Source organism: Triturus cristatus, chromosome 7 (genome assembly GCF_964204655.1).
Source record: "Triturus cristatus chromosome 7, aTriCri1.1, whole genome shotgun sequence".
Classification (NCBI taxonomy): domain Eukaryota; kingdom Metazoa; phylum Chordata; class Amphibia; order Caudata; family Salamandridae; genus Triturus; species Triturus cristatus.
Genome location: NC_140590.1, coordinates 1760704861 through 1760727827, shown reverse-complemented (window position 1 = coordinate 1760727827; position 22967 = coordinate 1760704861).

Here is a 22967-nt window from a genome sequence, read left to right as displayed (position 1 = left end):
AGCATATGAAAATTTAAACGTCTGTTCAAACAAAAGGCCAATGGCCAGTCCATTATCAAATGACAAGGAGTGAACTTGAGTGACAACTGTCACACGTTGCTTGCCTGCACTGGAAGGACAGGGGACATCACCTCGGAGGGGCATACATGGGGGCAGGCCAGACACCGCAGGGACAGGATCAGGGCACAGCAGAAGGAGGCTGTGGAAGGGTGGTGGATGCAGTAGAGTCACTTGCAACTGCAGTGGAGCTGAGTGAAGTGGTGGGTGCAGTCACAACTGTGCGGCACAAGTCAGATGGGGTAGGTGCCGGCACAAATTCAGTGGGCAGGTCAGATGGAGTGGATTGGGTCCCCACTGCAGTGCCCAAGTCAGATGGGGTGGTCGTGGACTCCACTGCAGTGCCTAAATCCATGTGAGCGGAATGGGGTGCAGGTGAGGTCAGCAGGACAGAGGGGGGGACATGGTCCCCACATCAGTGGCACTAACCGTCTGACCGGGTGTGGAGGAGCAAGTGGTAGGGGGGAGGGCCTCAGCATTTTGGGGATGGTGTATCTGTGGGTGGGGGAACCTCTGGAGTGGTGGCCTGGGGGAGGGAGGATAGAGACTTTGCCTTGGAGCTGCGTGGCGGCGGTGGGGTCTTGCTCTTCCGGCTCCGGAGGTACTTGTGGGTGGGGGCCTCATTCTGACTGCGCCTAGGCGAGGGTGTCCGGGTGTGAGGGGCACTCCCCTCTGTGTGTGGGGACTTCCTCTTCCCCATGTAATCTGGATCTGCTGGGTCGGTGGGGAAGAGGCCAAGGCCACAGAGGAAGAGCTTCTGTGGAGTTGGGGTTGCAGGTGAGGCAAGTGAAGGGGGCTGGGAGGGAGAGGTTTCGGAGGACTGCGGAGTGGTTGTGGATGACTGTGTGTGTGTCTGCAAACCAGCCCCTGTGAGTGCGGTATCAGTCCCCTGCGCTTGCTTTTGTGCATGTCTAGCCCTTGGTTTGGGTTTTTGTGTGCTGCCCGTGTCTGTGGCTTTGTGAGAATGTGCAGGTGTGTGTGTGCTTGGGACAGGTAGGCTGCTAGGAATCGTGGGTGGCGCAGGGGTAGGAGGAGTGCGGGACTGTTGGAGGAGGGACACTGCTGCCGTCAGGGAGGAGGGGTGCGGGACTGATTGGTCCTCTGTAGGGCAGATGTTAGACCTGTCAGGCCTGGGGTGGTCTTACCCCGTTTTTTAGGTCTCGCCTAGCTATTGCGTTTACGCAATCGCTATGCGAGACTCTAGTAAGAGGGGCATTTCAAAGTGCTCCCAAAAGGGGATTGCATGGCGAGCACACGCACAATCACGTGCATCGTGTCGCCATGCAATCCCCTTTTGGGAGCACTTCAGCCCACTGGCGCCCTCGGCATCATACTTCAAAGGGTCCGCTCCCCCGCCTGGAATGCGCTCCCCCGCCCCCACCACAGCATGCCGAGAGATTGGGCAAGTTGAATTACAGCGTGAAAATAAAAATCCGAGCTTAATCACGGCTTCTCAGCTTCCGCACTATGTGATTTTGGCCAAATTCTTTTTCACGAAGCCGCTTTTATGCACATCACAAATGACCGCACCTTCAAATGCGCGATTTCGGAAAGCTCTGAAATGCACCTACATGTTACAGAAATGCATTCTTTTAACTTTAAAGACATTTTATCATGTATTTGTTTGTGTCACAGCTCGCCAACCTTCACCCCTTCCCTCGCTCGCTCTCTCCCTATTCCCCGCCTCCCCTTTGCTTTCTCCCTCCCCTCACTTCCCCTTCCCTCATCTCCTCCACAATCCGAGCTTAATCACGGCGTCTCTGCTTCTGCACTGTGTGATTTTGGGCAAGTTTAACTGCACAATGCACGAGTTCGGAAAGCTCTGAAATGCGCCTACATGTGTCATGATTGCCGAACACAGACTACGGAAGACCGCGATCACCTTCAACATGGCGGCTCGCTATTGCGCATGCGCAACGAAGTCAGGCGAGTAGAAAAGCCTGATTTCCGGTAAGCTCGAGGCTTCGCGTTCCAGTGTTGCTCCTCAGGCTGTTGTTGTAACTTCCTGTTTCCGACCCGAACTTGGATATTCGTTAAACTCTCGGAGTCTGGTTTCTTCGCCTCTCGTGTTCCTTTCCAGGTCCTAGGCATATGAGCTGAACCATTATATTTCAGCCATATCGTCAGAGCTCTGACTTCCAGAGTCATTCCCTAAATTCTCTGGACATATTGCGCTACGAGCTTAAAGTGCTCTCTCTTCCCTTGTTTTCCAGTATTTGGAGGATAGCACGGTTAGCGTATGCTCCGCCCGCCTTACCGGATTTTGTCCCGTGGGCCGGCCGGGTTTAACCGCTCCCGCCTCCTATTTCCGAACTCTACGGACCTGCAATTCCCTCTACACTCCTCTATTTCAGTCCCGTTTTCGTTAATCTCCCAGAGACAAGCTGTTTGCACTGCATTTGGAGATGTCTGGATCTCGTGTGAACCTCCGCTTCTGCTGACGGTGGTATTCCTGATTTGTCACTGAGTCCTTCACCTCGAACAAAAGGTACTGTGCAGGGGTTATCAGAGGGTACAGTATACCATTATTTCAGTACTAACTCACCAATGTCCCTGTTTTCCGGCATCTAGTTCTTATGTAGAAGATGGAAAACACTGCAAGACACGTGTACTTACCTTAAGTTGTACCAGTGCCTTTCCTGTTATGCTCTTCAGGAATCCCCATTTCGATCATCACTGTTTCCTAAGCTAGGTATTCACAACTCCTATAGTGTCCCTAATCTATGTTGTTGGGTCAGGGAATATCTTCGCATACTATCTATGTACTCACTCACTCTTTATGCTCTTTTAGATACACGGTTCCCCAGACCACAGATGAAGTGAAGACTGCCGTTCTCTGGATTTTACCCCTCTTTCCTTGTTTTGTTTCCCCTCTTTCCCCAATCACCTGTGTATTCTAGGGTTGGATAGATACACTAGGTGATGGTGGAAAGTTGGGAGTTTAGCAACAGCATCCTTGGAACTCGGAGGCGCTCCTGCAGAACCTTTATCCGGTAAGATCCTTACAACATGTTACAAAAATGCATTCTTTTAACTTTAAAGACATTTGATCATGTATTAAATCCGAGCTTAATCACGGCGTCTCAGCTTCGGCACTGTGTGATTTTTGCCAAATTCTTTTTCACGAAGCCGCTTTTGTGCACATCACAAATGACCGCATCTTCAAATGCGCGAGTTCGGAAAGCTCTGAAATGCGCCTACATGTTACAGAAATGCATTCTTTTAACTTTAAAGACATTTGATCATGTATTTGTTTGTGTCACAGCTCGCCAACCTTCACCCCTTCCCTCGCTCGCTCTCTCCCTATTCCCCGCCTCGCATTTGCTTTCTCCATCCCCTCACTTCCCCTTCCTTCATCTCCTCCACAATCCGAGCTTAATCACGGCGTCTCTGCTTCTGCACTGTGTGATTTTGGGCAAGTTGAACTGCACAATGCACGAGTTCGGACACGCTTTCCTGCAACATGCAGTGCCATGTTCACTTTCACTTTTCAAGCAGCTCGGGGGAATAGCGGCCGCTTCTTTCAAAGGAAATAGGTCTTGCATTTACAGGAGATGAGCTATTGGCATTGTAAATGACAATGGCTTTCATTTATTTGTTAATTTTAACAACAGATAAATAAAAGGTATTCTCAGTTACAATGCCAATAGCTTAAACTCTTGCAAATGCGAGACCTATTGCACTGCAAATGCTTGTTTGCCCTTGTTGCTTCTTTTTTGCTGTCATCTTTTTGTTGGCCCTAGGTCTCTGGGCGCCTTACCACTGCCAAAGAGTGCTGAGGTTCAGGTGCTCTCTCCTAACAACATGGCTGCCACAGGTCCCTGCTACTGCGGAGTGGCCATTGCATACACACACTAGTGGTTAGGAGCAGGCTGGGACATCTTGATGCTGTATCTGTACCATCTCGCCTTTTTGTCCCATAGACAGTTATGTGGAAGCTCCTGGAACCTTCCAGCCCTGGGAGGGATTATGCTTTGCCACCTTTACAAGAGGGTCACCTGACCTGGGGGTATAAGAGGAAAGGAGGGAAACTGAACTGGTCAGTTGGGGCACCACTGGACCTGGGTGAACCTCTGCCGGAGCGTAGGCGGTTGCGCCTAGGGGAGGAACCTACACTACTGGGACTGACTGAGCTTAGGCCCTGCAGTCCCCAAGTTAGATGAGGGACTCTGCCTGTCTGCTGATCTTGCCCGGTGAGGGGGCAACCCAAGGGACCATCTCCAGTGTGCTGCAGGGACCCACCCTGCCTCTGATGCCTGCCAACTCAACCCCCTTCTCCCCCTCAGAAGCCTGCAACTGAGGCCTGCCCTCTTTCTTCCCCCTAAGATAAGCGCTGCCCGGAAGACGCGGGCTGTTCGTTGTGAGCCCCTACAGGTAAAGTGCTGTGCCCACCTAGCGCTGTGCTGCCAGAACTGTGCCCTGGGAAATAATTTGCCTGTGCTGTCGAGGGCTGTGTCACCTCTCAGCGCTACTTCTCCACCACATTGCTGAACTGCTGCTATGCCCCCAAAGCGCTTTGTTAATGGGACTGTGCCCCCCTCAGAGGTCTAATCCGCCTATGCTGCCCCATACTGTACCCTACGGGCGCTAATCGGGCCCGATCACCGCCGCAGCCCAGGTACCTGCGATCCCGTGCGGTGTCTGGGCGTGCCCTAGTCGCTGGAATCACTGCCGCGGCCCAGGTGCCGTGAAGATCGGCACGCGGCCCGCGCTTGAAGCTGGGGCGTGTTGCCCCCCCCCCCCGAGGTGCTGCCCCAGAGCGCGCCGTGGGCCTAGGAGTCACCGCCGCGGCGCCGGAGTAGGCCGCGCTGGGCCCCGTCACGTGGTCACGTGACGGGGGTGCCGGCCGCTTCATCAACTGCACCGCCTCTCAAGTTGCGCACCCATTGGCGGGTGCGGCCGTGCCTCCAGAAAGCCGAGACCTGATTGGGTCCCGGGCTCCGAGGCGAGGAGGGAGCCCGGAGCCCGCAGCAACATCGAGGAGAGACCCGGAAGGCCCGGAGCCAGCGGGGAACACCCACACGGTGGCTCAAAGGAGAGCGGGAGCCCCCAGTCTTCCCCCCAAGCCGAGACAGAACTGCGAGGGCCTACCGAGGCCCAAGGCACACAGGTACCCCCCCTGGGAGGAGGAGGGAGGGCGACGATCACCAGGGATAGCGGGGCTGCTGAGGAGAGTCCCGCACGATAGTGGCAGCCCCGCGTCCGCCCGCCTCCAGAGAACTGCAACTGGGCCTCGGGGGCCCCATTTAAGACGTACTGTCCAGCTGTTGGGGCTAGGGTGAACCTCAGACTGCCCAGGAGAGTGAATTGAGGGTAATTCACGCTATGGTTAATTGAATAAGTAAACTGTTACCCTGAGATTATCTGCACTGGACATTTGAATGAATCAACTGTTACCCTGAAATTGCCTGCACTGGTTACCTGCCTGAATTATTTGCTGTCCTGAGATTACCCACTCTATTTACCCGTTTGACCGTGTTGTTGCCCGGCGATTCCCTGACCTATTTACAGGAATGAATTCAATGTGCCCTGAGATTAACTGTGCAGTTGACTGAAATGAATTCACTGCTGTCTTGAGATCCACTATGCCATTGACTCGAATGAATTTATTGTTGCCTTGAAAGTATCCGCATTATTCCTAAAATGAGTTGATTCACCCCAACTTGAAATAGATAATGGATCTTGTTTTTTTACCCAACAACTTGTTGTGGTGTCCTTCATTGTGTGTGCATCAATAAGTCCATGTGGGTGAGTGCTGCACAACTGCTTTACACATTGCCTTTGGGTGCCTTCCTACCTCGCGCCAAGCTACCACGTCGGAATTGGTTACCCCAGTTCTAACAGCAGACATGCCCGATGAAATGCCCTCCATGAATGACACCAGTTGCGTCAACAGAGTGGTGTGTGCATGGAGGACACTCAGCATTGATGTCTGCCCTACATGGATCTGTCTAAGTAAGTCCACAGACTCCTCACTCAGGGCAGCAGGGGACACAGGGGGTGCGGTGCCTGGCACTAAGGAGACATGCTCCCGAACACGGGAGCCTCCTTGGACCTCTGGGATGGGAGCCGATGGGAGGGTGGTGATGGTGGTGGTGGGGGCAGTGGCGGGGACAGCCTCACTAGCTGGGGTTTGGTGGCTGCTGACACCCACCTCCACAAGGGAGTCATCCTCCGAGCTGCTGTGGCCCTCAGCCGGGGGGGGGGGTGGATGGTGCTGACCACTCCTCGGTGTGGCTCCACTTGCCCTCCATGCCACTGGGTCCCCTCGACTCCTCTCCTTCTGTCCCAGTCAGGCTCTGTGGCTCCTCCTGGTCCATGGAGCTGTCCCCTCCTGTGGCCGTGGATGTATCTGGAAAGGAATAGGGAGAAAGAGAACATCAGTCACCTGCACTGACTGCACACACCACAGTGAGTACATCACATCACAGGGCAATCCCTGGCATCATCAGCTGAACACTGCTCAAAGTGCCATCACTGTTTAGAATAAGCCAATTGTCATTCTCAACATCATCCATGGCACACATATCCCTCCTTGACTTGCACCCATATGTCTGTTGCATGTTGGATGCTAATACCCCAATGTCCCGACATGCACCACCCACACCTCAGTTGGACATGCAAGTGAACATGTAGGAGTATGTCACTATACACACAGCACATCTCTTGCTACTGACTCAGTAAAGGTGTCCGGATGAAGGGATGGGCAGAGACTTATTTCACATGCTTGTGATGCATGCCAGCAACACACACTATGATGTTCTCATGTCCTGTTAGTCAATGCCACCATGGGGTGCATGGTGCACACTTGAACACAATGCAGGATCACTCATAGCAAGTTAAATGCCATGGCACTGGCATGCCTGGAAAGTCAGTCAGCACTGTCTCCTGTCACAGGGGCAGGGCATCCAGACAACAACAGTATGCACTCTGTCACAATCATAGCTCAGGGGTAAAGCTAACTCCGCAGATGACAAGTGCACTTGCCCATCCTCTGCAAACAACATATCCCTGACCAAGAAGACCCCACATCATGCAAATCAGACATATGAGTCTGCAAACACAACTCCCTGTACATTAGCACATCAGTCTGCTGTGCATGTAACCCAGCTGCTTGAAGTACACAGTTGCATACACCATTGTGCGCTGTCAGATGATCACACACCTATATGTCACACAGGTCTTGTCTCTCACAGTCACATCTCAGATGCCCTGCTGACCCTCAAAATCATGGACACTCCAGTTGTACATAACAGGAAGCCACTCCATAATGACAGAGGCAGACACCTGAAGGTACATGTCACTAAGCACAATCTGTAAGTTGATACACAGGAGTGGGATTACAGAGTGTTTTCTAAATGCCCTTGAGGACGTATGACTGCCCAGGTCTACGTGAAAGTGTTTGGCCCTGGACAGTAGTCAGGTGGCTAAGCAAGTGTGACACTCTTGATATACATACTCCTGAGGCCGACAAATTGGAGTCCCCTGCTGCATGGTTTTTGTTTGAAATACACCAGCCACATGTGGCGAGTTAGAGCAGCAATTGGAACACATATCAAGGGCACACACAGATCACATGTCAGATCCCAGGCATTGGGTAAACAATTGAACCACCCATGAAACACACAACAGAGTCACGGGAACAGATGCTGTCTGGTAGCTGAAGCATAGCTGACTGCAGGGACACAGTGCCCTAGTGACACAAGCAACAGCCTGTAGGGGCCACACCTGTGGATTAGATGAGGAGGGTGCATCACACAATTGAAGGACATGAGTCCTGGACTACAAGACCTACGTAATGTGGAAGTGTGACCAGGCCAAAAGACTGCAATTAGCCTGTCAGACATAGTACACAGATTAGGCATGGATTTACCCCCTTCTTGCTGCTGTCTGGCCTTCAGCTGCCTATCCAGGTCCAGGAAGACCACTGCCAGGATCTGGAGCATGTGGGGGGGTCAGGGTCCGGTGTCCGCCCCTCCTGCGTGGAGGTGACAGCTTCAGCTGGACTCTAGCGATCCTCCGGGTCAAGCCCCGAAGGTCCTGCCACCTCTTCTGGCAGTTGCGGATCCGGAGCTCGTAGACCCCCACCGAACGAACTGCCCGGGCGATGGTCAGCCATATCTTCTGCTTCTGGTGTGCATCAACCTGTGAGGATGACAAAGTTAAAAGTCCATTAACACACATACCCCAGATTTGTGCTGCACACATTTGGATATACATGTCATCATCACAAAGGGAAATGAGTTACACAGTTAGCGCAACCATGGGAAAGGACAAATAACCTGCTTGTCTGACATGTTAACAATGCCTGGGAAGTTTAAGCTTGCACTAATGCACTTTAGCAGCAGAACACCTGTTCATTACATGTACCTACACACTTTGGGGGATGAAAGTAGTCAGTGAGAATGCTTGCCACTGATGTACACCCTGCTAGTACTGCTAGTCAGACAACATGCATAATTAGAAAGGCAGTGGACTGCACACTCACCTGCTCCCCTGGTTTCCCATACAGCTTGCTGTACTGTGGAAGGAGCCTGTCCAGCAGGGCCTGGTTCTCAGTGAAGGCTGGGGCCCTCTCCAGAGTATGTGCCATAGCAGGAGCCAGAGGATGCAGAGACAGCAGCAGTGGTAGCAGGGATGTGGTCCAGGAGCATGTAGTGCAGGCAAGTGAGCCCCCTGGGGGCCAGCCAGCCTTATAGCTGTGCTGCAGAGGCAGAAGCTGTGCCATGTGTCCCAAATGATAGGTCCAACACGGTTGCATTCTATGAATCTGGCCAATCCATGGAAATGTAAGACTCGTACACGCCTTCCGCATCGTTCAAATCTTCACCTTCATGAAACACTAGGAATTGCAACATTGTTGTAGGCATCCAACTGAATTTCCAGCGCACAACTCGTACAAGTTTTGAATCCGCATCCGTCTCCATGACAGTCCAGAGCCAATGGGTGCGCCCGGCTCGGTCAACTGACTGTACAACGCGTATTTTTGAAAACACACATGCACCCGTCTCCATACGATTCAATGGCCAAGGTGTACGCCTGTCTCGGACCATGCCTGCCCGACGCGCATGCATGATAGTCACCCGCGTCGGGCCTCATTGCAGTCAATGGCAGAGCGTACGCACAGCTCGGTCATGAACCGTGCAATGCATACGCATTGTCACCCGTGTCGGACCTCATTGCAGTCAATGGCAAAGCGTACGCACGGCTTGGTCATGAACCGTGCAATGCGTACGCATTGTCACCCGCGTCGGACCTCATTGCAGTCAATGGCAAAGCGTACGCACGGCTTGGTCATGAACCGTGCAATACGTACGCATTGTCACCCGCGTCGGACCTCATTGGTGCGACGATTCGACGGATTCAACACACAATTACTTGCCAAGGACACCTGTGCACACCTACCACACTACAGCATTGGCCACACAGTGTCCCATGGCATGTAAGGCTGCATTCCCTGTGTGTTGGAGGGGGGCCCATTTGGTTTGTTGGGTGGCACTTTTGTTCAGCCACTCCCAGGCTGTGCACGTGTACATGGAGGCAGAATCCTTTGTGTGTTGTGCACATTACCACTGTGATGTGCAAATGTACAGTAATGGGCATGAGTCATGGACACAGTTGCAGGTTGGATATGTTTAGGACATGTCACATACACCCTGAGTCCTGGGGGTGATGGCATGTACGTCACAGTGAGACCTGTAGCCACAATTCAGATGTGCACCCACAGTCTGTGTGCATGTTGTTTCTCAGATGTGTCTGATCAAATGTGCCCAATGGGAGACAGTCTCCATATCCATGTGGTATATGCATCAACCTTGATGGTGTGTGTGTGTCTAAGAGACGTACATGTAGGGCTTTCAGGAACAACAGTGGCCACTACCTGTGGGACTCACGCTTGCCTTGTGGTGTGTACGTGATACGCCATGTCCATGCCAGTGTCGATGTGGCAATACAGGGACCCTGGGTATCTGCATGGCAAAGATCTGTGATGCCTGGGAGACATCAGGCCTCACTTGTCACTGTGGTGTGTGTTTGTATCGTCACAGCAGTACATAGGTCGGGTGACACAGCCAGATGATTGGCCATTGCACTACATGGGACTCATGTGAACATGTGGAATTGAGATGTGAGGTGATGGTCATGTAGGTGAGATATGTGTCCATGCCCAACAGCACACACCTCAGTACATTGTGTAATGTCATGATGTATCATGTGATATTGAGCCTGGTCATGGCCACATGGGTGGATGAACCGACAATCTTCCTTTGTTCATCTCTGTTCTGCAGGGCACCAGCTGTCCATCGACCATTCCCAGACCTTCAAACCATGCAGGAACGCGACTGCATCCGATGGTACCGCTTCACCAGGCCACTGATTGAGGAGTTGGCGGAGCAGTTGGCGCCACATCTGCTACCTGGCCGGACATACCCTACAGCACTGATCCCAGAGGTGAAGGTGATGGCAGCCCTGCACTTCCTTGCTACTGGTACCTTCCAGTAAACTGTGGCTACAGCAGGTGGTATGTCGCAAACTATGTTTAGTCGTGTGCTACGCAATGTCTTGGAGGGGATGTTGTATTTCCTTGACCTGTACATCAAGTTCCCTAGCCCAACTGAACTCCCTGAAATAAAGGATGCCTTTTATACACTGGGGAGGATGGTGAACGTCATCGGATCTATTGATGGAACACATGTGGCCCTGATACCACCACAGGCACATGAGCAGGCATACCGTAACAGGAAAAATTTCCACTCGATCAATGCTCTGGTGGTATGTCTTGCAGACATGTGTATCACACGTGTGTGCACGGTTCCCTGGTTCTGCGTACGATGCATACATAATGAGGTGTAGTTGCATTGCAACGCTGATGTCACAGATGCCAGTTCAGCGTGCCTGGCTTGGTGTGTACTGACTGTTTATCATTATTTGGTGTGTTTGTCAATGTTGTATTCCACACTCCTACAAAACTCAGCTACTTGTTCATTTTTGTGTGTGTAGGTGACACTCGGACACCCCAACATGGTTGCTGACACCCCTCAGGAACCCTGTGACACCAGTCGAGATGCGCTACAATGAGGCACCTGGTCGGAGCAGGAGGGTAATTGAGCGGACATTCGGCCTCCTGAAAAGCCGCTTTCGCTGCCTGGACAAGACCGAAGGGGCCCTCCCATATGAGCCTGCAAATGTGTGCAAAATAATCCTTGTATGCTGCATGCTACACAACATGGCAGTGCGGAAGAAGGTGCCTCTCATCCAGAATGACGATGACCAACCTCCGGCACCTGAGGAGGATCCTGGCCTGGGTCACGATGCCAGTGATGAGGATGAGGGTGACGTCCGCTCACAGCTCATCAACAACTTCTTCACCTGAATGTGAGTTTCCAGGTTTGTTATGTCAATGTATGGAGTTAGCCTGGAATGTGGTGTGGCTGCTCTGTTGCTGTATGAGTGTGTCTGTGTGACACTTGACTGGATGCGTGCAGTGATGTGTCCTTTCAGGTGGTGTGTACTCCACAATAGGGTAGTACTGCTAACTTGTTTTTATGTAGGTTTCTTGTGACATGTTTTGTGCATGTGTATTGCATTTCTCTCCTGTTCTGCTGTGCTTTTGACTGTCTTGTGTCTGTCCTTCACAGGACAGGATAATTTGCCTGTTGTTTGGTCAACACTGACCCCCAACACCCAGAATCCGACACCAGTGTGGGAGTAGTCAATTGACATCAAGTGATGTGCCACACACCCCTGGACTACAATTCTCAGACACTCTGTGACCGTGTGTCCACCGTAACGTACAACTGCCTTGCAACTATTTTTGAATAAACATGTTGCTGATGTGTAATGAACCTGTGCTATGCTTTATGTGCGTTGTCTGTCTTCCCACATCTGAGTGACATTTGCTTACCTCACCTGTGGACTTGTTCCCAATGACTGTAGATAGGTGTTGTGTTTGGGCATACCTATGTGTTTCAGGTCAACATCATTGTGTGGGATGAGTAACATGGCCATGGTGAGTATGTGTTGTTGCCTAGTGGTGTGTCTCCCTCACATGTGTCACATCACCATGACTCACCTAACATTGGTCACATTGTTGCAGTATTTGGCATGCACTGTGTTGTGTAGCAGATCGACATCTCCATGACACATGACAAGTTGGAATCACAACAGAGGCAAGTATGGTGTACTGGTGAGTTTATTTTCGAACATGTGTGAGGAAAATGCACAGGATGGTGGGTGCTATACATTGGTTTTGGAATCCAAAGTTCACATTAGAGTTGGAAGTGCTGGTAGATGAAATTTCCAGAGTAAAGTCCACAGTCATCTGCTACATTGGACCAACATGAACCCTCCATGTCATGTGGGCGAGTTGTGTGCGATTGAATAAGGTGAACGGCAGCCTGGTCCTGTTGCATGTCCTTGAGGATCCCCACTACCTGGCCAAATCCTCCGGTGCTATCCTGGTACGCATCTATGATGCGTGACAGTTGGGGGTCATCATGCACTCCAGACCCCTCTGCAAGGCGCGCCCTCTGCCTCCCACCCCTCCCAGCACCCCTATCCACACGGGCAGGACCAGCGGCGGGACGCACAGGTGACACTGGGACCCCTTGGGTGGTGTTGCTGGTGGTGTTTGCTGTAGCTTCCTGGGGGTCCTGTGTCCCTGTGCTGTGGGTGTTCAGTGGCCTTGGTCTGTCTGTGTTGGTGGGGGTGCCTTGTCGGTTTACAGATGCTAGAGGCGTGGGTACAGGGGGTGCAGATGTTGATGCTGCTGGTGCTGCATGATGACTTACACCGGAGGGGCCAGGTTGGTCATCATCATCCGAAGAGGACAGAGACAGAGCCAAACCAGAGAGCTCAGTGTCCACCAGAGTCTGAGACTGGGAATCCTCTTCATTTGGTGCTGGGTCCCCAGCACCACCTGTGTTTGGAAGAGACACACAATGCAAGTTATTTTTCTACAGGCATCAATGGTTCACAAACATGACATTTTCTACTGTACGAACAGATGCCTGCCTGTACACTGCTTTTTTCCAGCTTGTCACGGACAGAGTTTGATATTGTTGTTGCCCATTTCCCAGCAGGGTCTTGTGCTCCCCACAACAGAGCCCAGTGTCAGACATCTTGTCAGTCCCTTCCCACTCCCTGTGAGACGAGCATGGTTCAGTGTATGCTTCCTGGGCCATGTAGGTGGGTGTGGATTGTCTGTGACTGCAACTCTCATCATGCTCTTGGCTACACCCCCTTCACAGCATGCTCATACTTCCTCCCTCTTGACTCTGCTTCCCTGTGAGGGTGTGTGACTGCAATGGCAAGATGGCTAACTGTGAAATCCTGGTGTTTGTTTGGCTACAAGTCCAAAGAGAGCCCCTGTGCTTCACACAGCAGCACCCAGTACGGGGTATCTTTTGCTGATATTTCACAGAGGTATGGGTCAATGCATTCTACCCGGTGAGTTGTGTCGAGTTTGTGTTGGGGGGGGGGGTGTCTCCACATGCTGGTAAGTATGGTCAGAGCTGTCAGTCCTCCTTCCCACCCGGCCAGACATCCCACCATGAAACGTGCTTCCATTGTAGGGTGTGCAAGTTGTCTTTCAGGATGTCAGTCAGTGGTGTCCTGCTTCTGATTTGCGCACAAGCCCTACCAGGGCCTTTTGCTCCCCACAGCAGGACCCAGTGTCAGCCATCTTGACAGTCATTTTTCACTCCCTGTGACGTGGGCATGTGTCAGAGAGGTCTTGATGGGCCAATCAGGAGGGGGAGCATTATCTGTGACTACAAACCCCATCATGCTTTTGGATACACTCAGTTCACCTGCATCCCCACTATTCCTTCATGTCAGTCAGCTGCACTGTGAGGTAGTGTGTTTGTGTTGGCAAACTGTCTGGCAGTGTTTATTTTGCTTTGTGCCACTGCCTTGCTCTATTTGTTTGTAGGTTGGTGCATACCATGACACAGTTCCAAGTCACTATGAGATGGCAGGTATTGTGTTTGTCTGACTAGCATACACATCTTGGGATGATTATCGATTGGTTACTGTGGCTTTGCTTGCGGTGCATGGTTTCACTGTCCCCTTGCCACACAATCTTGGGTATGTTTGTGTACTCACCAGTCTCTGGTATGTCTGTTAGACCATGGACGCTCTCTGGTGGTAGGATGTCCCGCACCTTCTCCTCCCAGGTCCTGAAGTAGACTTTTTTGATGAGTTTCTTGACCCTCCTGCGCACGTCATACCACCTGTTCTGGATATCGTCCTTTGTGCGCCTTCCTGGTGCTTGAGCGTTCACCTTATCCACAATCCTCGCCCACATCTTGGTTTTCTGTGACATGGAGGTCCTTTGGACCAATGTACCAAACAAATGTGGCTCTACTCGGGATGATCTCGTCTACCAGCACTTCTAACTCACTATCTGTGAACTTTGGATTCTTCTTTGGGGGCATGGTGATGGGTGGTGGTGGTGAGGGATGTGTGTGAGAGGGTGCAAGTGAGGGTGGGTTAGTGTTGGTTTTGCTGGCTGTATGTGTGTGCTTTTGGATGAGGTGCTGATGGTGTGAGTTGTGTGATGGGTGAGTTGTGAGTGTCTGTGGTTGCTGTGTGATGGTGTTTGCTGCTGGCTGTGTCTCCTGTTTGCAAGGGATCATGGTAGTGATTGTAGTCCTTTATATAGTTGGAGTTGTGGGTGTGTCTATGTCCCAGGTTTTTTTTTATTTGATATTTATTGGCTTTGTCATTGCTTGTTTGGTCCTTTTTTGTCATTTTGCCTTTGGGTTTGTAGGCATGGACGTTCTTCTGACGGAAACGGACGCTGATGTTGGCTCGTGCGGGCTTCTCCGCCTCGTTCACGCTGCCTATCTTCTGTGTTTCATACGCGTCGGTCACAGAGATCTCTATTACTTGTGGGCCCGGTTTTCTGTGCGTGTCAGTCGTGCGGCTTGGTCTTCGTGCGAGTCGATCTGGGTTTACACGCATTGCATCGTACTGCGCGGATCGGACATCGCGGGTACGGGTCGGTCGGGTTCATTCCGGGTTCGTGTCGGTCGGTAAAACTCGCGTCGATTTTCCAGCCGGATCACTATTTTCCCTACGGCTCGGTCGTACCGCGTGTATTCCGTACGTGTCGGTTGTAATTCACACGCGTTGCATCATACTGCACGGGTCGTACGGCGCTGGTCCGTGTCGGTCGGTATCTGGTCCGGGTCCATGTTGGTTGTTACGATTTGCTGCCGGAATCGGAATCAACCTCTTAATGCTCTCTTTTGCAAACTGTTTGTAGAGAATTTTGGATCATCTCATTTTGTTATCATGCAAGTGAATTGAGGTAATTAGTACCACAAAATATTTGTTGACCATAACAATTCAGGGGTGGGCGGAATTTGCATAGTCGCGCTACGCAAAGCTCCGTGAAACGGTAGAAAATCTCAGCGAGCACGCAGAAATTCCACGAACACGCGGAATTGCTTGTTCGCGATGCTTTTTTCCTGTTCGTGAACGCTGTTTGCGTGCTCGGGGGCAAATATCTCACGAGCACGCATTTTGAGAACGAGAACAAGCAGAAAATTACGCAAAGCTGCGGAACACAGAATTATTGGCAATTCCGGTTCTCCGTGGAACGCGAAATTACCCAAATTTCACAAATTCCGCGAGCGGAACGGAATTTACCGCCCAGGCCTACAATTTATGCCATCTAAACTTTCATGCGGGATACAAGTCGCATATCTTAAAACTGAACTCTGCAATGTGCATTTGAGAAGTAATGCTAAACATCTCTTTAAGTTGTGTAAATGTCCGTCGTTTAGCCTGCTAGGCATTGGAATGCTGAATTTCACATTTTTCCTCTCTGCTGTGTTGTGTTGAATGGTTGCTACATTTCAGGTATACTTACTAATGCTTTTTTTTTCATTCCAGGATATCTTCTCACCTGTTTGTTACAAGTAAGTTTTATGAAATTTAGAAATACACATTTTTAGCGAATTTTTAACACCACTTCGTTCTGGTGCGACTAGCCTGGTGGCACAACATGCCTTCGCAACATAAAGGTGCTGATTCCGATCCTGTAAAACCACGTACGAATGGTCGTACGGAGCGTATTCTCCGTACGACTCGTACCCGTGAAATCCTCCTTACAAACCAGCAAGTACGAATCGTACAGAGATACCATTTCCGTACGATTCGTAAAAAACTAAGTGCGGCTAAAAAAATACCCACAATTCTGATCCGGGACATCGAGCACGTGACGTCCGGACAGAGTCAGGCAGCGTTTTACGGACCAGCAAGTACGATTCGTGCCTACGTCACTCCGCACGGCTCATTTTTTACGGCAGCCAAAAACTCCTGGGAAATTGAGGACGACGCGAAGGAGCACCGGTACGCGACGGACAGCCATGGACCCCATCCTACGTGTCATCCCGGCCCTCCTAGCCTACGACCTCGTGCACCGAAACCGCCGCGTACGCCGCAGAAGGTCAGAACAACACCCAGGGGCAAAGGGGGGGGGGGGGAGGGGCTGGAAACATAACCTCTACATAATTTTAAAAATACCATATACTGTACACACATTACCTCCAGGGTCTGGTCACTTCGGGGGCGTGTCCACCAATCCCTGCGTACCGCTACAACGGCAGTGGGCGTGTACGCGTACCCGTCACCACTACAATGGTGGTACGGGCCGTACCCACGCCCTCAAAGCGTGGGTACAGCCCGTACCACCATTGTAGTGGTGATGTAGGTGTACGCACCGTTCCCACGCCCTCAGAGCGTGTGTACGGCCCGTACCACGCGTACCCCTACATCACCACTACAATGGTGGTACGGGCCGTACCCACGCTTTGAGGACGCCCTCAGAGCGTGGGTAAGGCCCGTACCACCATTGTAGTGGTGATGTAGGGGTACGCGTGGTACGGACCGTACTCAACCTATGAATGCGGGGGTACGGACCGCATCACCCGTACCCCTAGGGCACCAGTACATTTGTGATACAAGGCGTACACACGCCATGAATGTTGGCTCGGGGCCTGGTGCAGCATATAACCAGTATATTGGGGTGTGTTCATGGCCAGGACAGCAGTGTACTGCACCAAGGGTGCGGGTGGGTGGGTGGGTGTCTGCCTAGGAGTCCCAGCAGTGGACAAAGACATGTGAGGTGTGGGTGCAGAGGAATACCAGCAGTGGACAGAGACATGGGGGTGGGTGCCTATCACTCCCAGCAGTGGACAGAGACATGTGAGGTGTGGGTGCCTATCACTCCCAGCAGTGGACAGAGACATGTGAGGGGTGGGTGCCTATCACTCCCAGAAATGGACAGAGACATGTGAGGTGTGGGTGCAGAGGAATACCAGCAGTGGACAGAGACATGTGAGGGGTGGGTGCAGAGGAATACCAGCAGTGGACGGAGACATGTGAGGGGTGGGTGCAGAGGAATACCAGCAGTGGACAGACATGTGAGGGGTGGATGCAGAGGAATACCAGCAGTGGACAGAGACATGTGAGGGGTGGGTGCCTATCACTCCCAGCAGTGGACAGAGACATGGGGGTGTGTACATCATTATCAGATGACCACAACTCCATGGGTGTATGTACGCATCCCTAATTTTCGACTAGGTTGATAGTGCCATAACACATCACTGACAGCAGTGTCCCACTCCCATGAGTATGGATGTCTTTCCCCCACTGCATGACACACCACATGTGGGTGTGAGGACAAATTAAACATGCATACCCACCCCTGGCGGATGCAGCACAATACACACACAGAGATCATGCCACAAGACTGTATACTCATGTCAATGTCTACTAAACTAAGAGAGCCAAAGGGAACACACACTGTCACGCACATCCCAGGGCTGATAGGAATGTACAGGTGCTGGGACAGCCACCAAGATGTTTTCTCTCATGGAAGGAATAGGGTGGAGTTCCCACAGATACAATGCCCACAATTGTGAGTCAGGTGCCCAAATACCCTGCAGAACAAGTACCATATGTGTGTTTGGCTGGGATTACACACATGCATAGTGCGTAAAAGGGACAATTTCTCTATGAAGGCATGGCAACATACTCAATACACAAGTACAGTGACTAGCAAGGATGGCACAGACGATGCAGCCGAAGACATTGCTGAGCAGGCATGGCCATAGTTGAAGGGATCCGTCACCAACAAAGGAAATGTAGACACAGGTCAGCACAACAATTGGGCAACTCCCTGCAGGGAAGATGTCAGGTGCCACAGAGGAAGGAACACTCCTTGGGACAATGTCTCCAAACACAAATAGCACACACGACCAAAGATTCTTTGCAGAGACCTTGTGATGGCACGCAGATACCATGGTCCACCCCATGAGCATCAGACTACAACATTTCCCTGAAACATAACACATTACCACAACCCCAACTCCTGGAGCATCAGCACCCACATCAATACCTGAAATGCAATAGTGTTCAAGCTTAAAAGAAAATGCTTTATTCAGCATTAAAAGAAAAATTATAAAAGGACACTATTTACAAAGGCACATGGCCAGTCCAGATCAGAAGTCCTTGGGGGGGACACATGGCCACGCGTCTCCCCTAGCTTGCCGGCACATTAGAACCCTCAGGTTCGTCGACTGGGGTGGGGGCATCATGTGGGGAAGGACCAGGCACCGCAGGGACTGGAGGTGTAAGGGTAGGTGTGGTGGGTGCAGGGATGGACGCCTCCACCACAGGGGGTGGGGCAGCGCAAATGGTGGAGGTGAGCTCGGCGCTGTACACTTCTGCCACAGGCTCAAAGGAGGGGGGTGGGGTCGGAGGGATGGGGTGCAGCGCTACTGGGGGAGGGGGTGGACAGGGGGGGTTACTCAACTCCCCTACCCGTGGAGTGCCGTGCCTATTTGCGGTACAAAAGGGGGTGGTGATGGACGGAGCATCAGAACCAATCAAACACTCACACCCAGTCAACAGATCTGGGTTTGATCCATCACCGTTCTTTAGCCCACTCTGCCACCCCAGTTCAGACATGGCCATGTGCAAATAAGTCTGATCCTGTGCCTCATGGGAACAGTCCAGCCCGAACTGCCAAGCCATGCCTTCCCTGGACCGGAAACAAGCTTCCTAGGACCGGTTTCTGGCATTTCAGCCGTCTTCAGCCAGGCTTGCTTGAATCCAGTGGCAAAGTGAGCAAGGGACTCACGTCTGAGCATACCCTGCCAACTTATGGCGAACAAAGCGGTACAAAAGGGGGTGGTGATGGACGGAGCATCAGAACCAATAAAACACTCACACCCAGTCAACAGATCTCGGTTTGATCCATCACCGTTCTTTAGCCCACTCTGCCACCCCAGTTCAGACATGGCCATGTGCAAATCAGTCTGATCCTGTGCCTCATGGGAACAGTCCAGCCCGAACTGCCAAGCCATGCCTTCCCTGGACTGGAAACAAGCTTCCTAGGACCGGTTTCTGGCATTTCAACCGTCTTCAGCCAGGCTTGCTTGAATCCAGTGGCAAAGTGAGCAAGGGACTCACGTCTGAGCATACCCTGCCAACTTATGGCGAACAAAGCGGTACAAAAGGGGGTGGTGATGGACGGAGCATCAGAACCAATCAAACACTCACACCCAGTCAACAGATCTGGGTTTGATCCATCACCATTCTTTAGCCCCTCTGCCACCCCAGTTCAGACATGGCCATGTGCAAATCAGTCTGATCCTGTGCCTCATGGGAACAGTCCAGCCCGAACTGCCAAGCCATGCCTTCCCTGGACCGGAAACAAGCTTCCTAGGACCTGTTTCTGGCATTTCAGCCGTCTTCAGCCAGGCTTGCTTGAATCCAGTGGCAAAGTGAGCAAGGGACTCACGTCTGAGCATACCCTGCCAACTTATGGCGAACAAAGCGGTACAAAAGGGGGTGGTGATGGACGGAGCATCAGAACCAATCAAACACTCACACCCAGTCAACAGATCTGGGTTTGATCCATCACCGTTCTTTAGCCCACTCTGCCACCCCAGTTCAGACATGGCCATGTGCAAATCAGTCTGATCCTGTGCCTCATGGGAACAGTCCAGCCCGAACTGCCAAGCCATGCCTTCCCTGGACCGGAAACAAGCTTCCTAGGACCGGTTTCTGGCATTTCAACCGTCTTCAGCCAGGCTTGCTTGAATCCAGTGGCAAAGTGAGCAAGGGACTCACGTCTGAGCATACCCTGCCAACTTATGTTGAACAAAGCGGTACAAAAGGGGGTGGTGATGGACGGAGCATCAGAACCAATCAAACACTCACACCCAGTCAACAGATCTGGGTTTGATCCATCACCCTTCTTTAGACCCTCTGCCACCCCACTTCAGACATGGCCATGTGCAAATCAGTCTGATCCTGTGCCTCTTGGGAACAGTCCAGCCCGAACAGCCAAGCCATGCCTTCCCTGGACCGGAAACAAGCTTCCTTGGACCGGTTTCTGGTATTTCAAATGTCTTCAGCCAGGCTTGCTTGAATCCAGTGGCAAAGTGAGCAAGGGACTCACGTCTGAGCATACCCTGCCAACTTATGGCGAACAAAGCGGTACAAAAGGGGGTGGTGATGGACGGAGCATCAGAACCAATCAAACACTCACACCCAGTCAACAGATCTGGGTTTGATCCATCACCGTTCTTTAGCCCACTCTGCCACCCCAGTTCAGACATGGCCATGTGCAAATCAGTCTGATCCTGTGCCTCATGGGAACAGTCCAGCCCGAACTGCCAAGCCATGCCTTCCCTGGACCGGAAACAAGCTTCCTAGGACCGGTTTCTGGCATTTCAGCCGTCTTCAGCCAGGCTTGCTTGAATCCAGTGGCAAAGTGAGCAAGGGACTCACGTCTGAGCATACCCTTCCAACTTATGGCGAACAAAGCGGTACAAAAGGGGGTGGTGATGGACGGAGCATCAGAACCAATCAAACACTCACACCCAGTCAGCAGATCTGGGTTTGATCCATCACCGTTCTTTAGCCCACTCTGCCACCCCAGTTCAGACATGGCCATGTGCAAATCAGTCTGATCCTGTGCCTCATGGGAACAGTCCAGCCCGAACTGCCAAGCCATGCCTTCCCTGGACCGGAAACAAGCTTCCTAGGACCGGTTTCTGGCATTTCAGCTGTCTTCAGCCAGGCTTGCTTGAATCCAGGGACAAAGTGAGCAAGGGACTCACATCTGAGCATACCCTGCCAACTTATGGCGAACAAAGCGGTACAAAAGGGGGTGGTGATGGACGGAGCATCAGAACCAATCAAACACTCGCACCCAGTCAACAGATCTGGGTTTGATCCATCACCGTTCTTTAGCCCACTCTGCCACCCCAGTTCAGACATGGCCATGTGCAAATCAGTCTGATCCTGTGCCTCATGGGAACAGTCCAGCCCGAACTGCCAAGCCATGCCTTCCCTGGACCGGAAACAAGCTTCCTAGGACCGGTTTCTGACATTTCAGCCGTCTTCAGCCAGGCTTGCTTGAATCCAGTGGCAAAGTGAGCAAGGGACTCACGTCTGAGCATACCCTGCCAACTTATGGCGAACAAAGCGGTACAAAAGGGGGTGGTGAAAAATTATAAAAGGACACTATTTACAAAGGCACATGGCCAGTCCAGATCAGAAGTCCTTGGGGGGGACACATGGCCACGCGTCTCCCCTAGCTTGCCTGCACATTAGAACCCTCAGGTTCGTCGACTGGGGGGGGGCATCATGTGGGGAAGGACCAGGCACCGCAGGGACTGGAGGTGTAAGGGTAGGTGTGGTGGGTGCAGGGATGGACGCCTCCACCACAGGGGGTGGGGCAGCGCCAAAGGTGGAGGTGAGCTCGGCGCTGCACACTTCTGTCACAGGCTCAAAGGAGGGGGGTGGGGTCGGAGGGATGGGGTGCAGCGCTACTGGGGGAGGGGGTGGACAGGGGGGTTACTCAACTCCCCTACCCGTGGAGTGCCGTGCCTATTTGCAGGCTGGTGAGCCAGTGGGGCTGAGGCCCAGCACAGCCAAGTAGCCCTCCTTGTCAGATTGTGTGGCAGGGGAGCCGAGGGGAGTGCCATTGGAGGGACTGGGTAGTGAGGCATGCGGACTCGGACTGTGGCTGCGTGTATGCCTGTGTGCCCCAGACCCAGTGGGTGTGCCTTCATCCCCCTGAGTGTGCGTGCGAGGAGGTGTGCGCTTGCCCTTACGTGTTGGTGTGCTGCCTGTGTCTGATGGGGTGCATGCTTGGGAATGTCTGGGTGTGCTTGGGACAGGCATGGGAGTGGGAATTGTGGATGGTGCAGGGGTAGGGGGGACGAAGCGCTGCAGGAGACTCACTGCTGCCATCAGTGAAGAGTCCATGGACCTCAGCAACATCCATTGGTCAGACATCGCTGATGACATACCCTCCATGTACGACACCATCTGTGTCAGCAGTCTGGTGTGGCCATGGAGGACATTCAGCATCGATGGCCAACCTGCAACTGCCGCTGAATGTCCACAGACTCTGCAGTGAGGGCAGCAGGGGGGACAGGGGCAGGGGGTGCGGTGCCTGGCACGAAGGAGACATGGTGGTGCCCTGCATGGACAGAAGGGACCGGAGCAACTGGGAGGGCGGTGATGGGAATGGAGGGGGCGGTGACAGATGTAGTGCTGCTGCCAGGTGTTGTAGCAGCCTCCGCCCCCTCGAGGAGTTCAGCCTCGGACCCGTCAGCGTCGTAGTCAGTGTTGCCACTAGACAGGTCCTCCGCCTGACTCCCCTCGCCCTCTGTGCCACTTGCTTCCGCAGACTCGCCAGCAGTGGTGGCACCGGTGCTGGATCCCCCCTCCAGGTCCGTGCAGGTGTCTCCCTCGGTGTCCTCCGATGATGCTGTGGGCAAGGTGAAGATACAGAAAATAATCAGTCACCTGTATACATCTGACACATGAGTCCAAACAAAATGTCACAGTGCATATCAGGAAATGCATCATGAGTA